Source organism: Balaenoptera physalus (assembly GCF_965194825.1).
Source record: "Balaenoptera physalus genome assembly, chromosome: 2".
Taxonomy (NCBI): domain Eukaryota; kingdom Metazoa; phylum Chordata; class Mammalia; order Artiodactyla; family Balaenopteridae; genus Balaenoptera; species Balaenoptera physalus.
Window position 1 is genome coordinate 61,934,268 of NC_138883.1, and position 18,243 is coordinate 61,952,510.

Below are 18,243 nucleotides of genomic sequence, written 5' to 3' on the forward strand. Positions count from 1 at the left end.
CTCCCATTGCAGGAGCTTCCACCCGCCCCCTGGCTCATGAATCAAGATCCTGCAAGCCACGTGGGGCAGCCAAAAAAAATAAAAGGAGAATAATAGCAAAGAGTAAAAAATAAAATTATGTTAGGAAACTAACAGATATGTTAGAAAAAATATAAAAATAAAAATATAGATGAAACAAGAACCGGAAGGTAAAACAGAACCACAGTAGTAAAAAAGAGAAGAAGAAGAAAAAAAAAAAAAAAAGATGGCAAAGGCCTTGGCTGTGGAGGGCGGGGCCTAAACAGGGATGGGGTTTGGGCAGTGGGCGGGGCCTATGCTTAGGACCCACAAGGCTGGAAAAGGCCCTGGTGGGGGGGGGGTGGAGTGTTGGGCTTAGGCTCAACAGGAACAGAAGGGGCCCAGCTGTGCCTTGTGCCTCTGGTCTCACAGGGTGGGGGACCCCACCTGGGAGCCCAGCAGGCTTCCTGAGCCCAAGTGGGCGGGGCAAACACCCTCTGCTCCTCTCCCACTCCCCTGGTCCTGGAAGGCCCCTCCCACCTGCCTCTGTTGCTCTCCCCAGGCCTCCCTCCTACACCCTCAGGATCCACGGGCTGGAGGGGGCTTTTGCAGGTGGGGGACCTGATGTGGGAGCCTAGCAGGATTCCCTGCCCGAGTCCACTTTTTTCTATCATTACTTTAAAAATGTTTGTCTAATAAATTTCTGATAATAATTCCACAGTCATTTTTTATCTTTGTTCTTCTGTACATAATATCTTTTTTTGGTGGCTGAAATTAAGATTTTCTCTTTATCATTGCTTTACAGCAATTTGATTATAGTTTGGCTTTGAATGGTCTTCTTCTTCTTTATTCTACTTGAGATTTTTTTGTGCTTATTAAATACACAATTTATAGTTTTCCTTTAAACCCTTGATATATTTGTTGTAGCTGCTTTAAAATCTTTGCTAATTTCATTATTTCTGTCATTTCTGGGTCTGTTTCTGTGGATTGATTTTTCTCCTGGATATGGGTCATGTTTTCCAGCATCTTTGTTATTTTTGATGGGACTTTGGACATTGTAAATGTTACATTGTTGAATGTCTGGATTTCACTGTTCCACTTTAAAGTGTTTTTAGTTTGTCTTTCAAGTAGTTAAGTTACTTTTGGATCATGGTGAGTCTTTCAAAGCTTGTTTTTAAGTTATTTAGGATGGATCTAGAGTATCTCTTATTTTACCACTACTTTAGCCCTGCTACAAAGTTGTGACCCTTCTGGAGTCTCTACTGAATGTTCCATTTTTTCAGTGGTATCTCTCTACTCTGGCTGTTTAAAACATGTGAATGTCTTCCAGCCCTGTGTGAGCTCTGAGAATATTTTAGCTCCAATTCCCTCATAGTTGTTCACTTGCTCTTGTAGAATTTTATTATACACATGTGCATCCTATATTTAGCAAAAAAACAAGACACCCTCGTGAAGATTTCTGGAGCTCCTTCTCTGCATAGCTGATTCCTCTCTGGTATTTTGTCTTCCAAATTAGAGCTGCCTTGGCCTTCCTGAGTTCTAATATGTCTCCTAATTGAACAGACCACTGTACTTCTGTTGGACTGCCCCTTCCTGCACTTCAGTCTAGAAATTATTTCCAAGAAGAATGCAGAGGCGATCATAGAGATAATTTCATTTGTTTCCCTTCTTTTAGGGAAAACAGCCCTGCACTGCTGCTTATCCATTTTCTGAAAATAGCTGCTTTGTATTTTGTCCAGTTTTCTTGTTGTTTTTTGGTGGGAGGGCAAGTTCATATGTTTACAGTGGGAGACAAAATCATGGCCAGAATTGAAAGTTTTCATACTGTAATTTTTAAAGTGACTTTTAAAGTATAGCATACATACAAAAAGTGCACAAATCAATAAATGTTCAGCCTAACAAAATTTTCACGAAGTGAACACACCTATCTAAACTAACATCACAGAACATAATCAGCACCCAAGAAGTCCCCTTCTTTCCCCTTCAAGATATTACTTTCTCCCAAGGAAGGGTAACCACTATTCCCGAAAAATACCACCCTAGATTAGTTTTGCCTTCTTTTGAACTTTACTGAAGTGGAATCATACAGTATGTATGGGTCTGTATTCTTTAATTGAATATATTTATAAGATTTATCCATTTTGTTTTATGTAGCTATAGTTCATTCATTTTAACTGCAGTATAGTATTACAGTAAAATAATTTATTTGTTTTACTCCTAATGATCTAATTTGAAGATACTATTGATACATTTATGAACATTCTTATACATATCTTGTGGTGAATATATATCTTTCTGTTGGAAATATTCCTAGAATGGAACTGTTGTGTCATAAGGTTTGTGCATATTTGGCTATAGCAGAACCTGTCAGTTTTCCAAACTAATTTTACCAATTTATAGTCCAGTAATATATGGGAGTTTCAGTTGTTCCACATCCTCAATGACACTTGGTAATGTTTGTGTGTGTGTGTATATGTGTGTGTGTGTGTGTGTGTGTGTGTGTGTTCATTCATTTTAGCCATTTTTTTTATTATTCATTTTTATTGGAGTATAGTTGCTTTACAATATTGTGTTAGTTTCTGCTGTACAGCAAAGTAAATCAGCTATACATATACATATATCCCCTCTTTTTTGGATTTCCTTCCCATTTAGGTCACCACAGAGCACTGAGTACAGTTCCCTGTGCTATACAGTAGGTCCTTATTAGTTATCTATTTTATATATAGTAGTGTATATATGTCAATCCCAATATCCCAATTCATCCTACCCCCCCTTCCCCCCTTGGTATCCATACGTTTGTTCTCTACATCTGTGTCTCTATTTCTGCTTTGTGAATAAGTTCATCTATACCATTTTTCTAGAGTCCACATATAAGCAATATTATATGACATTTGTTTCTCTCTTTCTGACTTACTTCACTCTGTATGACAGTCTCTAGGTCCATCCACATCTCTGCAAATGGCACTATTTTGTTCCTTTTTATGGATGAGTAATATTCCATTGTATGTATGTACCACATCTTTTTTATCCATTCCTCTGTTGATGGACATTTAGTTTGCTTCCATGTCTTGGCTATTGTAAATAGTGCTGCAATGAACATTGGGGTGCATGTATCTTTTTGAATTATGGTTTTCTCAGGGTATAGTCCCAGTAGTGGGATTGCTGGGTCATATGGTAGTTCTATTTTTAGTTTTTTAAGGAAACTCCGTACCATTCTCCAGTATGGGTGTACAATTTACATTCCCACCAACAGTGCAGTAGGGTTCCCTTTTCTCCACACCCTCTCCAGCATTTATTGGTTGTAGATTTTTTTTGATGATGGGCATCCTGACTGGTAGGAGGTGATACCTCATTGTAGTTTTGATTTGCGTTTCTCTAATAATTAGTGATGTTGACCATCTTTTCCTATGTTTTTTGGCCATCTGTATGTCTTCTTTAGAGAAATGTCTATTTAGGTCTTCCACCCATTTTTTTTATTGGGTTGTTTGGTTTTTTAATATTGAGCTCCATGAGCTGTTTGTATATTTTGGAAATTAATCCCTCATCAGTTGCTTCATTTGCAAATATTTTCTCCCATTCTGAGGGTTGTCTTTTCATCTTGTTTCTGGTTTCCTTTGTTGTGCAAAAACTTTTAAGTTTAATTAGGTCCCATTTATTTATTTTTGTTTTTATTTTCATTATTCTAGGAGGTGGGTCAAAAAAGATCTTGCTGCGATTTATGTCAGAGTGTTCTGCCTATGTTTTCCTCTAAGAGTTTTATAGTGTCTGGCCTAAATTTAAATCTTCAATCCATTTTGAATTTATTCTTGTGTATGGTGTTAGGGAGTATTCTAATTTCATTCTTTTACATGTAGCTGTCCACTTTTCCCAGCACCACACATTGAATAAACTGTCTTTTCTCCATTGTATAGTCCTGCCTCCTTTGTCATAGATTAGGTGACCTTATGAGCGTGGGTTTATCTCTGGCTTTCTATCCTGTTCCACTGATCTATATTCCTGTTTTTGTGCCAGTACCATACTGTCTTGATTACTGTAGCTTTGTAGTATAGTCTGAAGTCAGGAGCCTGATTCCTCCAGCTCTGTTTTTCTTTCTTAACATTGCTGTGGCTATTTATGGTCTTTTGTGTTTCCATACAAATTGTAAAATTTTTTGGTCTAATTCTGTGAAACATGCCATTGGTAGTTTGATAGGGTTTGCATTCAATCTGTAGATTGCTTTGGGTAGTATAGTCATTTTCACAATATTGATTCTTCTAGTCCAAGGACATGGTATATCTCTCCATCTGTGTTTGTCGTCTTTGATTTCTTTCATCAATGTCTTATAGTTTTCTGAGTACGGGTCTTTTGCCTCCTTAGGTAGGTTTATTCCTAGGTATTTTAGTCTTTTTGTTGCAGTGGTAAATGGGATTGTTTCCTTATTTTCTCTTTCTGATCTTTCCTTGTTAGTGTATAGGAATGCAAGAGATTTCTGTGTATTAATTTTATATCCTGCAACTTTACCAAATTCATTGATGAGCTCTCGTTTTCTGGTGGCATCGTTAGGATTTTCTATGTATAGTATCATGTCATCTGCAAACTGGCGGTTTTACTTCTTTTCCAATTTGGATTCCTTTTATTTATTTTTCTTCCTTGATTGCTGTGGCTAGGACTTCCAAAACTATGTTGAATAATAGTGGCAAGAGTGGACTGTAGCAGATCCTATAAGTTTTCCAAACTAATTTTACCAATTTATAGTCTAGCAATGTATGGGAGTTTCAGTTGTTCCACATTCTCAATGACACTTGATAATGTGTGTGTGTGTGTGTTTGTTCATTTCAGCCATTCTGATGGGTGTATTGTGATATTGCATTGTGGGTCTAATTTGCATTTTCATGATGGCTAATTCATTGGAGAACTTTTTCTTATATTTACTTATATGAAATGACTTTAAGACTTGTACCCCTTTTTTCATATTGATTTGTGAGAGTCATTTACATGTTCAGGATAAAAGTCATTTGTCGATATACATATTGCAAATATCTTCCCCCACCCTGTGGCTTTTCTTTTCACTCTTGTAATTATTCTCTTGGTGAAACTTTTTAAAAAATTAATGTAACCTAATTTATTTTTTCTTGTATATTGCACTTTCTGTAACCTGTTTAATAAATCTTTGTCCATCCCAAATATCTGAAAATTATATTCTATGTTTTTTCTTTAAAGTTTTATTGTTTTACTTTTGATGTTTAGATGTACAATCCATCTGGTCTTGATTTTTGTATATAATGTGGTATAAGAGTCAAGATTTCTTTTTTTTCCTATATGGATATCCAGTTGTCCTAGTACCATTTATTGAAAAGACCTTCCTTTCCTTATAGTTCTTCAGTGGTGCATTAGCTATAAATCCTGTGATCCTATATGCATAGATTTACTTGTGGATTTTAAAATTCTATTCCATTGATATGTTTGTTTATTCGTATGCCAATATCACATTATCTTACTATAGCTTTATCATACATCTTGATATGTGGTAGTGTAAGCCCTCTAACTTTGTGCCTTATCATGATAGACTTAACTAATCTTAGCTTTTGCATTTCCATGTAAATTTTGCATTTTAATGAGAAGAATTAGCTTGTCAATTTCCATAAACATACTGTAATTTTTTCTATTATATTGTCATTTCACTGGGGGTAAAGGACTCCATTTTTGTATCTTTAGAACCCAGTATGTGCCTTGCATGTAAAAAGTGCTCAATGTATGTTCATTGAATGAACAAATCAAATATTATCCTTAATGGGAAAATCATTGGTACCACTGTTATCTCCTTTGAGTATGGTACAGATATGGTACAAATTCACCAGTTATGACTCAGTGAATTTCACATAGAAACAAGGACAATTCACTGTCAGTCTAGGGCAAAGTTTACTGGGCTACAATTTCTAGCTTGTTTGTTAGTATCTAAACAATCTTAAAGGATGACTCAATTTTTAAGAATACATTAGACCTAAAAATCTAAAAGTTGTTTTATGCAACAGTTGAAAGCAAACAGATCCACTTTCCCATATGATTGATTGTAAATCATGAATCAGTAATTATCAATGTAATTTGTTTTCCTAATACACAGGTAGTATGTGACCAATATTTATTGAACAAAAATGAGTGAATTAACTTTGGTTAATTTTAGAATTCCTGTTTGGTTAAGTGCCATAACATTTCCCATAAGATCTATGGAATTGCTAGGGCTTTTCCTTTTCTGTTTTTGTAACTTTAATCTACTATAATTATCTGTGAAACCTAGACTGCAAAAATGGAAGTAAAAATGTTCAAATTTTCATTCAGTGTAGCATTACTACATAAAACATGTTTGTCTTCTCTCTCTCGTGACACTTCTTCCAGGGACACTTAACGGAGGTATGATGGAAAGTCTCTACTTGGGAATGGCCCAATTTTTTTTAAGACACATGATACCTTCTCAGCATGTGGAGCCTCTCAAATAATATTTACATTAGTTTGTTTAGAGATTCTGTTAGGGTAGCTGTCCTGATTATAAAGAATATATAACCTGCCATGATTTTAAAATGATGTAAATATAAACATAGTTAAACTGACTTAAATCCATATTTTAAAAAATTATATCACATTCCTACCACCTGTGTGTGAACATAAAATTTTAACGGGAGCCTGTTTTATAATTCTAAATTTTCTATGGAAATAAGACTGTAATTGATACCAAGAATTATTTTACCTTAATCAATAGTTTTTCCACACATGTGTCTCTGTAAGAGGATAGATATATTGTTTAAAGAACATTTTGCCCTTCCATAAATGTAAGTAGGAGAAAAAGTTCTTAAAATTAAAACAGTATCTAGAAGAAAGGTTAACTGGTTTACTTGCCCAATGCAGAAAAACTTCAAAACTTGCCTCTTCAGCTACATTTTGTGTGTTTGTTTTTATTTATTTGACTGATTTCCAGAGTTGAAATGAGTAATCAGAAAAGAAAAGGTTGGAGAACTGACAAAACAAAATATCTTCAGGACATTTATACAGAATAAGAGCTTTTTATGGTGGTGTAATTTCACTTACAGAGAATGAAATTCATTGGCAAGATCTTTACTTTCATTCATCACCATCATTTGTCTTCGTGTTTAAGTATGTGATATAATAATGTGGTCTGCGGTCTTTATTAAGGAAACATTTTGATTGCAAATCAAGTGAGTGTATATCTCTGATTCAATCAAAATTCCTACTATCTGTTCTTCTGAATAATTACCAAAAATTCAGCCCTTGGACATTTCAAGTCTTTGGGCTGATATATATACATATATACATATACGTACATATGCATACACATACACACACATATATTTCTCCCATTCCATGAAGGGACTATCAACTTTTTCATTTCAGGAGATAGAGAAATTGCTTTGGACATAGGAAGTGCCATTATGAGGTCCTAATTCTAGAGTCATATATTATACCAACGTCAATTTGCTGTACCTCTTAGCAAGTATTCATACAAAGATTAAACTGTACTTAGAAATATTCAGTGCTTTTAAAGATGGATTAGGAATTTTTACCCAAAAAGATGACTCCATAAACAAATCATGTTCAAACATGGATGGACAAACCTAATGAAGATATAACCTGATAAGTAATTTCCTAATTCCCAGCATGGAAATAGCTGTTTAAATCTCATTGTGAAGCAGTTTAAAATAAAGTATTATATCTGATGCTAAAGTGGATTTGGTAAAGAATTTTGGTTTCAGAAGATTTAGAGAGGACTTTAGCGTCTGAGGTTATAAGAATAAATTTATCTTATTTATCTTTTTGAGGTGAATATTTCTAGGAGCGATGGGAAGAACATGAACTCTGTTTTGGTCTCCAAGGTTGGACCTAACTCTTTTTAGTGTCTGTTTCTCTCTGTTTTAGTTACTATCTAGAAGTTCTGACTGATCACATAAAACCTTTTTTTTTGTTCCCACAGAGGAGGGCTGTTAAAAAAAAGAGAGAAAGAAAAATTTATGTGCCTTACACTTAAAAGGATCTTTTGGGCTTTTCCTTTTACAGCTTCTCTCTTTTTTCCCCCCCATTTGATTTTTGTGTGTGTGTGTGTGTGAATGTTTTTCATTAGTTATTTTTAAAGGTAATAAAGATGTGTGACAAAGTTATAGCTTCTGCATTTTTTTCTACATTTACAGTTGTGTTGGTTTCTGATCATTTACAATGAGAAAACATGAAATTTATATTAAATTGAAGGCAACTTCTAAAAATTGCTCTAAATTTACGCAGTTATTGTGGACAGTATTTCCCTGCCCTTGGTGAAATCCCTTTAAAGCCCTCTGTGTTGGACTTTCTCATCCTGCAATTCTGAGAACAGTTCTGATTCAAGTCCAGCCAATTCCCTAGGTCCAGATCGGGAGTCTGTAGTAAATTTTGTTTTTCAGGAAGGATTTAAATCAACTTGAGGATGATAGCTTTTCAATAAGTTATTTAGGAAACTGAGGATGTTTGAGAAATACTTGCTTATCATGTTGAGTTTGGCATTTTGGTGGAAAATCATGGCATCCCACAATCATCCCTTGATCTCTATAAAGACATGTGATTCTGGGATGGGTGACCCATGGGTCTGACTCAGTGTAGCAAGGCTATTTGTGGACATCTGGAGCTCAAAGTATGTCTAACATCTGCTATACTGATGTTAAGATTTTTTGCAACTTTTCAGCTCAATCTTTATAGTAAATCTTATGCAATAAGAAAGCTGGCCTGAGCTAAGGAACTTATGGGGCTTTCCATTTTATATTCCTTTTTAGAGAATGTACCTCTGCATCACAGTCACTTAAGAAGTCTTTGTCTCTTCCCCGAGGTCTAGTGCCTTGATCACTGTAGATATTCATACAAAAAAAGTGATGCTAAACTACACACCTCAGACTCAGATAACACTGTATAACCATGAAATGGTAAAAAGTAATAGGATTATGATGTCAGTTTTAGTTTTTCAGATGAGAACATTTAATTTGCCCTTAGGTTGTATTTGACTGAAAATAAAATTCAGATTTCCTGAAATTTCACCTTTATCTGTAAGTGTTTTTACTCTTTTCTACTAATGTTATAATGCAAATGCAAGGCACCTCCTGGATTTTTATATAATTAGCACTATGTTTCTCAGGGACTTAATTTTCTTCCTTATAAATAATATTTCACTAATGTTTGATTAGGAACTATTCAAACTGTAGATGCCATCAGTTTGCCTCTATATTTTCTGCCTTATTTATGTAGCTTTGAATCTAAGAGTTGAAGCATCTTTCAGTGCTTGATTGGTTCATTTATTTATCTACTCAACATTATTAAGTTTCTTCCTGTGCACCATGCATTGTGATAGATGCTAAGACAGAAATATGGACAGCACATGGATTCTGTTTTTTGAGGAGCTCACAGTTTGGTGGGAAAGGGAATAGATATGTGTAAAATTATAAGAAACAAGTTATAAACATGGAACTGTGGAAAAGGGACTTCACTCTGTTTGGAGGTGCCCAAGTGGCATTCAGAAGGCAGACAAGGAACTCAGGGCATTCCAACCCCTGGTGTCCAGAAGGCCAGGGTCAAACAGGACCTGCAGTTACTTTTCTAGGGCCAGAAAACAGGAGGCCCACCGAGGAAAGAGAGTTGAAGGTTATAGGTGAAGTCCTGGACGAAGAGATGGCGTTTGGATGAGTCTTTGTCCTGTGAGTCGTGGGTAACCACTGAGGTAATGGAGTAGTAATATTAGAGATGCATAAGAGTGAAGAGAAACTTGAAGCAGAAAAAGCCATAGTAGAGGATATTGTTGAAGTCCAGTCAAGGGACTTCCTTGGTGGCACAGTGGTTAAGAATCCGCCTGCCAATGCAGGGGACACGGGTTCGAGCCCTGGTCCAGGAAGATCCCACATGCCGCAGAGCAACTAGACCTGTGCACCACAACTACTGAGCCAGCACTCTAGAGCCCATGAGCCATGACTACTGAGCCCGTGCACCACAACTGCTGAAGCCCGCATGCCCTACAACCTGAGCACCGCAACAAGAGAAGCCACCATAATGAGAAGCCCACGCACCTCAACAAAGAGTAGCCCCCACTTGCCGCAACTAGAGAAAGCCCACGTGCAGCAACGAAGACCCAATGCAGCCAAAAAAACAAAAACAAAAAAGTCCAGTCAAGAAATAATGAAGGCCTGACATTTGATAAGGATAGTAGAAATGGAGAGAGGGGAAGAGATTTGAGAGAAGTCAAGGCGTTAGAAATACCAGCATTTAGAGACTGCTTGGAAGTGAGGGGTAAAGGCATCTAGGATGAAGTCCAGTTTCTGATTTGAATTATTGCATATAGAGTGTGTGGAAAAAGCCAAAGGAGGAGCAGGTTGATGGTGGGCTGGGAAGAGAGCTGAGAGATGTGTTCTGGTCACATGGAGTTTCGGGGGCTCCTAAGACATCTAGGTGGAGCTGCCCAGGAGACAGTTCAAAAGCCGGTCTGGGCCTTAGAGAGATCCAATCTATATAATACAGATCTGAAAGTCAACAGTTCGAAGGCAGTAGTTATAAGCTAATTACTTTAATAATTCCTATAATTCTGTCAGGGTCCGTGTCCATTTTTTCTAAATTAATTTAACTTTAAATCTGTACTATTGAAACAAAATCAACAATTTACACCATGTGGCCTACAGTTAGATAGCATCTTTTTTGATGTTTCAGTAGACCCCACCAGCATATTCACATTACCCACAGTTGTTAAAAAGTGGATTTAAATGAAACCTCAATCAAAACTAGGTTGGAAATACATTGTGTTTTGTTTTGTTTTGTGCTGGAACAGTATGAGTAGCTCTGGACTATATATGCACAAGAGAGAATGAGAAATATTTATATTTATTCTCCTTGACAGTGGGGTATAAAACAAATTAATTTTTGAGGGAACACAGGATAAATAGCCCAAATGAGAAGTGAGCTCCTCAACAGACAACATCTGAGCTCTTTTTCATGTCATTTTATGATCCCCAGGATGCTATTAGCATGGTCAGAGGCCACTTGTATTGAAGACAGTCCAGATCTTTAGATCTCTGTTCTTTTCTCAGTGAAATTTTCTCATATTGTTGAGAATCCAGGAAATGCTTTAATCAAATTTTTTAAAATCTGAAAATCACCTTTTACTTCTTTTTTTTCTCAAATCTTACCAAAAGTTTTGAACATTTCTTTTTTGTTTCCATGTTCTTTCCACATAAATCCTTATGGATCCACTTATCTGAGAAAGGTTTCAGGTATGTGGGCAGCAATGTCCCTCCAGTGTATGCCTCTCAACTTGACTCTGACAAATTATTTAGAGATGCTGATTAGATTACATGGGGGCCATGACCTTCAGGGGCTAGGCCGATTTGTCCTGTGGCTGCTGGTCATTTTTCAAGGTCAACAGGCATGGGGCAGTGCTAAGAGAAGCCATCAGATAGTGCGTAACTTGGCTGGGGATAGAATGTTGACCTCTTGTCATTAAAGGGGACATGGGGCAGATCACGGCCAAGGCTGATGCCTCAAAGTGTGATGATGCCTCTAGGATGTCACAGCAGGAACCTCAATAGCTGTTCAATTAGAGTCAGATGTTCCACAGAGGAAGGGACGTGGCATGCATCACAATAAGCTGAAGGGCATGATCCTTTCACTTTGGAGGGATCGCGACTCTCACTCAGATGGCCATGTGGTTCTTAATTAGAAGAGTTTGTTCCCTGACAAGACAAACAGTATTGTTTTCCAGTTCCATAGTTAAATGTTCATGGTGGATTTTGCATGATTATTTTACCTTTTGGTTGTAGAGTTGTCTCTAGCCTCTCCTCATCCAACTCTCTCCACTCCTTTTTGCTGTACTTCTGCTGTAATTAAGTTTTGAGAGAGAAGAAAGTATGTGGGAGTTTGCCCCTGTTAAAGACAGGTTAATTCTAGACATGGCTTTACATGTTGACATTTCCCAGTTAGCTTACAGCTCAGAGTAGAATTCTGTTGAAACTGTGCCATGATATACTGCCAGCGAGTGGGAGTGGTGAAAAATACTAGGAAGGCTAGTGACGGCTAAAATAACACAAAATAGTACTGCTGTCATCACCTGTTTCGACAACACAGATCTTACCAAAAGTGCAACAAGAAGACCCCTACATATTTGATAATATTTTAAGGAGGAATAGTTAGCTTGCATCATCCTGATCTTTTTATCAAGTGAAAAAATAGTAAGTTTCAAGCTGGCCATCGGATGGTTTACTTACCCCCCTTTATTTATTTTTATTTAAAATGCTTTGTCTCTATTACTCCTTGCAGTTTGAAATCAACTTTCAGTTTCTTTCCTTCAGGGAAAAGACAATCATTTAGTCCTTTAAAGTTCTTGCTTTGTGTAATAGCCAAATTTTAGGGAAATATAAATTAAAACCACTTGCTGTGATTAAATCTGAAACTAACAAATACTTCCATGCATGCAACATAACCACTTTTTTTTACTGCCATGATTATTTGGTGCAAGATACCCTATTTGTAAAATGTTTGCATTTGGCTCATCATAAAAGGTGTCTTCTTTTTTTCTCTGAAAAATACCAATTAGCCCTGATTATGTGTTGTCACTCACTTTATGTTCTTTTTCCAATGCAAAGAAAAAATAAACAAAACACAGAAGTTGGTCTTAAATATCAAAGATCAAACAAGATGAAGAAAAAAAAATCCATTACCCTATGGACTCTTGGAAATTAAAATATAAAAGTCTCCTGAAATAGCACTGCTTTATGTAATGTTGCTGTGAAGCACGGGCAAAAACCTGTTTATATTAATCATCCTTTCCTGTAGCTTCCATTGGCAATCAACTGCTAAATTTCAGCTGTAAGAGCTTACCTTACCAATGTTTTCTGTCACTGGGTAGTGCTGGAAAATGTTTTCACAAGCCTTGGGTATACCAGATGGAGACTATACTGTCTCCTAAAGCACTGACAAATCATTTATTAATTTTCATTGTGGTGATTAAAACCACTCAGGTACAAGGGAACCTGGAAACAAATTAAATGCATATTTATTGTAAGTTGGAAGATTTCCTTAAACTCTTCCTGATTTTTATGTTTATGTTCATTTGTTCTTGTTCACCTTCCACCGATATTAATGCATTTAGCTTATAGGTAGAAGATCTGCCTTGGAAAAGTTGCTTGTTAAGGGGAATCCTTATATAATTGCAATTGTACCATATTATTATGACTTGTTATTACACAACTTAGTAACATTCTGCATAATCACGTTGTAAAAGCCTAATATTTCTTGGAGTCTTTTGATCCTTCTTAGAAGACTCCTCAAGCCTTGCTTTATTGTGATAATTCAGAATATTCTGATTTATCTGATTCCAAATTTCCATGTTTATCAAAGACATGCTCATGTGGCACTTTCCATTTATGTTTAAATATTTAACTTGGTATTTAAGAAAATTAATGTTTAACATTTGCTGTGATTAGTTTACTCTGATGACAATGAAATGATCCATAAAAGGTTCTTTTGACAATATATGATTTACCATAGACTAAGAAATCTCTTCACTTAGACTTCTTAACCCTTGTTCTTCTACCGTTAATGGTGGAAGGGATTGTAAACATCTACTCATACAACTAACTCATTCTTGTCCTTCAAAATTCAGTTCAGACATCACTATTTCTACCTCTACCTTAAAGTGTCTTCCTTCCCAGGATATGTTTTGGATTTTAATTATCTAAATAATACAGAGGATCATACAGTAGCCCTTGTGTTAGGAATTTTCCTTTCTTTTCATATCATTTTCTGATTCTTAAACCCATACCGTGTAAGTTAAAAGTCTTTCGAAGTGGAAGGAAAAAAAATGACTTAAAATAATGAAAACTTTGTTCATTATAACTTAAAGTTATGTTATTACTGTTATTTCTCAGTAGGATGAACAGATTTTCTCAGCCACTGGCTAGTGCAAGGGCAGCCCAAGTGGGTGGCTGCTGGGAGAGGAAGGAGAAAAGTTGGAGGGAGGCCTCCTTCTACCCTAGGATTTATTCTTTTGCCAAAGATGCTGCAACAACATAGATTAAAAAATATATATTTCTTGTTCTCAAAGTCTTCTCAGTCCAGTATGAGTGGGAGAAAATTAGGAAGTAGATTGGTGACTAGAACATTAGAATTCGCTGTGATACATTACATGACAGTTAAGATTGCATCTAACTAGACTGGGGTAGTCCAGGTTGGTCAGTTACCTAAGGAGTAGAAGATTGCGCTAATAATCTAAGCACTGACTTTAGCTAGGCAAAGTCTTAAAATCTTTGCAAATTAACCTGTGGGTAAACTGTTATCCATGAGAAAGAGTTTTATGCATCAAACACTAATTTGTGTTTGTATATTAATTTGAAGATAATCTATAGACATCTTAAATTGTAGACTATATCAGTTTAAGTGAAAACTAGGAATAGGCACTTTGAATGCTTTTTTTTTTTTTTCCCTTGGCCATGCTGTGTGGCACGCAGGATCTTCCCCAACCAGGGATGGAACCTGTGAGCCCCCTGCAGTGGAAGCACAGAGTCTTAACCATTGGACTGCCAGAGAAGTCCTGAATGCTTTTTAATGAGACTAGTATTCAGTGATGCTTTCAGTCAGATTCTTAGCTGTCATAATTTACAGTGCCTGTATGGCAGCATCAAGTGCAGCAGCATGTGAGGGAAAAGCTTGGACTCTAAAGTTAGATGGACTTGAGCCTTGACCCAGGCTCTGCTGCTTACCAGCTGTGACCTCAGGCGTAGTTCCTGGTACATCCCCAGTTCTTGGACAGCCTCGTGGTTGTGAGGAGCAAATGTATGTAGACTGCTTAGCGTGGTTACCAGCACATAATATTTGTGCAATAAATGTTAACTATTTGTTGAATGATTGAGTAAGTGAATGAATACTATTGTTATGAATTCTTAGCAGAGTTAGTGAAAGAGATGTAATCCTTTCTGCAGATTGGTTCTTGTGGTTAAACTGAACGTGCTTGGCAATGGATAGGAAGTTTGTTAGTTTTAATTCCCAGGTTACATTTTGGATTTACAGTAGAAATTTATAATAAGTAATATAGTATACCACACAGAAAAGACAAATTGTATAAATATAAATTTAAAATAAGTAATTATTATAAGTATACAGTAAATAAATACTCATTAAGTTATTTACATATAATATATATGTATTTTTTATATATTTAAATATATATTTATATATTTTAAGTGATTATTTATATATATTTATATACTTTAAATGATTATTTAGGAAGGTAACTTCAGCTCAGGACAGCAAAGTGGTTAAGAGCACAGATTTGGAGCCAAACTTGATTGGGTTTTGTTTTGTTTTTCTATTTCTGTATAATAAGTCACCCTAAAATTTAGTAGCTTAAAACAACAACCATTTTTATTATCTCTCACGATTCCGTGGGTTGGTTGGATTCACATGGGCAGTTCTGCTGGTCTTGACTGGAGTCTTTCATGTAGTTACAGTCAGATGGTGGCTGGGACTGTGGCAGCTGGGGTGACTCCCTCACAGGGCTGGCAGTTGGTTCAGGCTGTTGGCTGGGACTGGAGGGCCTCTAGCGTCCTCCAAGTGGCTGGGTTTTTCAGCACATGGCAGCTGGGTCCCCCAAAAAAGTGTACCAGCTGAGCAAACACCAATGTGCAAGCAACTTATAAGACCTTGCTTGCTAACGCATGCTAATGCCTCATTGTTGAAAGCAAGTCATGTGACCAAGCTTGGCCTCAGTGCTAGAGGGCATTCCACCAGGGCAGGAATCCCCGGAGGTGTGGTTTATTGGTGACCACCTAAGTAATAGTCTCCAACAGGGTTGCCCCTTAATAACTATGTGACCTTGGGCAAGGTATTTCTCTACCCTGTGCCTCAGTCTTCTTATTAATCAAATAGGGGAAATAGCAGTACTCTCCTCAGAGTGCTGTTGTGAATATTGGTAAGTCAGCTTACTAATTAAGCTGACTTACTAATGAATTAATACACGGAAAAGACATGGAACAGTTTCTGGTACATAAAAGCACTTAAAGTAAGCCAGTTTTAGTAGTGATGGTGATGATAGTAGTAGTTATGGTAAGAGTAGTATTATTATTAGTAGTAGCAGGAATAGTAGTATAGAAGAAATATCATCTTAGGAATAGAGTCTTCATGACAGCTGCTGATTTAGTTTTACTAGAGCTTTAAATGTCTATGGTATGTTGATACTTAGAAAACTAACAGGTTGAGTTTCCATTTGATAATATTAAAGACTAATGAAATTTTCCTCACAGTTCAGGGAATAGAAAACACACACTGAAAGATAGGTACAATTCATTTAGAGAAGCAAATCAGAATATAGAAAATCCAATAAAAGGATCTTTGATTTAAAGAATTAATTTAAAGACCTCTTCCCGGTTCAGTTAAGAGTTTTACAGATCATTAACTTCTTGACAGAGCTGTTCAATGAAGAAATAGCTAAAATTCCAAAATAAGCCACTAATGAGTGCTTAGCACTTCCATGGTATTTCTAGGGGAGTATCACAAATAGAGGCTGAGAAATAATTAATATCTTTAGAGACACCTCCTGAGATCAAAAATGTCTACCCAATCCTCCCAGATAATAACCTCGGAATTATTTCTCAATTTCCAAATTGACTTCTAAATATCTTTCCGATTAATCCCTTTCTCTCCATCCCCACTACCGCTTCCCAGTTTCAGGCACTAATCTTTTTTCATCCAAGTTAATGTAAAAGCCTCCATTTAGGAGGCTCATGAGGCCAGCCTCTCTGCACTAATTCTGCTCCCAGCGTTCTCTCTTTGAAAACATAGATGAGATCCTGTCACTACCACACTATGTCTCATCTCCCAACACTCTGATGCCTTCTTTTCTCATACCTATGAAGTCCAAACTGCTCAACATAATGCTCAAATCCTCTATAATTTGATACTTAGTAAATGCTTAATAAGAGGTTGTTAAATGAAATAGCCCAACATAGGGTCTGTCATGATCTATTTATGTGTCAGTTAGGTTCTTGAAATAAGAATGACCCATTTATAGTCCCTAGATTTATATTTGCATTGCTTGATAGTTTTTATGAATATTTGAGGTGCAATAAATAACGTCTCAGTTAAGGCATTAGCTGTGCTTCCCCAAATAAGAGCATTTCACAGTCTGATCCACCTATATAATTGAAAGTAGTACTTACATACCTTTACCCTGCATGATTTTTTTTTTAAGATTTTTTTTTTTTGATGTGAACCATTTTTAAAGTCTTTATTGAATTTGTTACAATATTGCTTCTGTTTTATGTTTTGGTTTTTTGGCCTCGAGGCATGTGGGATCCTAGCTCCCCGACCAGGGATCGAACCAGCACCCCCAGCATTGGAAAGCAAAGTCCCAACCACTGGACCACCAGGGAAGTCCCCTACCCTGCATGATTACAAGTTTTATGTAGGAGAAGTGGCACCCTCTGTTAAGGCTCTTATTTGCATAATAAAAACTGTTGATAAAGCAAAGTAAAGTATAGTTGTCTGGAATGGTATCATTGTTGTTTGTATTTATCTAGGAGAGTTTGTATTATGCTTCCACTTTTACTTTTTTTTAATTTTATTTACTTATTTTTAGCCATGTCCATTTTCTTTCTGCTTTAACATACTCATTATAGCTATCAAACATTTTGGGGGCTATTTTTAAATTGTGGTAAAATATACATAGCATAAAATTTATCATTTTAACTATTTTTAAGTGTACAATTCAGTGGCATTAAGTATATTCACAGTGCTGTGCAACCACTTGAAAAGAATGTGTACTCTGGTTTTTTTGGATGTACTGTCCTGAAAATATCAATTAAGTCTAATTGTTCTATTGTGTCATTTAGGATCTCTGTTGCCTTATTGATTTTCTGTCTGGAAGATCTGTTCATTGGTGTCAGTGGGATGTTAAAGTCTCCTACTAATATTGTATTCCTGTCAATTTCTCCCTTTATGTCTGTTAGTATTTGTTTTATGTATTTAGGTGCTCCTATATTGGGTGCATATATGTTAACGGGTATAATATCTTCATCTCGTATTGATCCTTTTATCATTTTTATAGTGGCCTTCTTATCTTTCTTTATGGGTTTTGTTTTAAAGTATATTTTGTCTGATATGAATATTGCTACCCTCGCTTTTTTGTCATTTCCATTTGCATGAAATATCTCTTTCCATCCCCTCACTTTTAATCTGTGTCCTTCACCCTGAAGTGGGTCTCTTGTAGGT

The 18,243-nt window shown here is 36.3% G+C and overlaps 1 protein-coding gene and 1 long non-coding RNA gene across 7 annotated transcripts in view; both read left to right on the forward strand.

Moving 5' to 3' along the window:
• Positions 1–18,243, forward strand: part of SLC25A21 (solute carrier family 25 member 21) — a 516,682-nt gene that overhangs the window by 262,629 nt on the left and 235,810 nt on the right. The window lies entirely within an intron of this gene.
• The window catches only part of LOC309656152, a 40,438-nt gene that overhangs the window by 14,899 nt on the left and 7,296 nt on the right, over positions 1–18,243 (forward strand). The window contains exon 1 of the long non-coding RNA XR_014261182.1: positions 1–18,241. This exon is cut by the window's left edge and continues 14,899 nt beyond it. This is a non-coding gene — a long non-coding RNA (uncharacterized lncRNA). The remainder of the gene's footprint in view (positions 18,242–18,243) is intronic.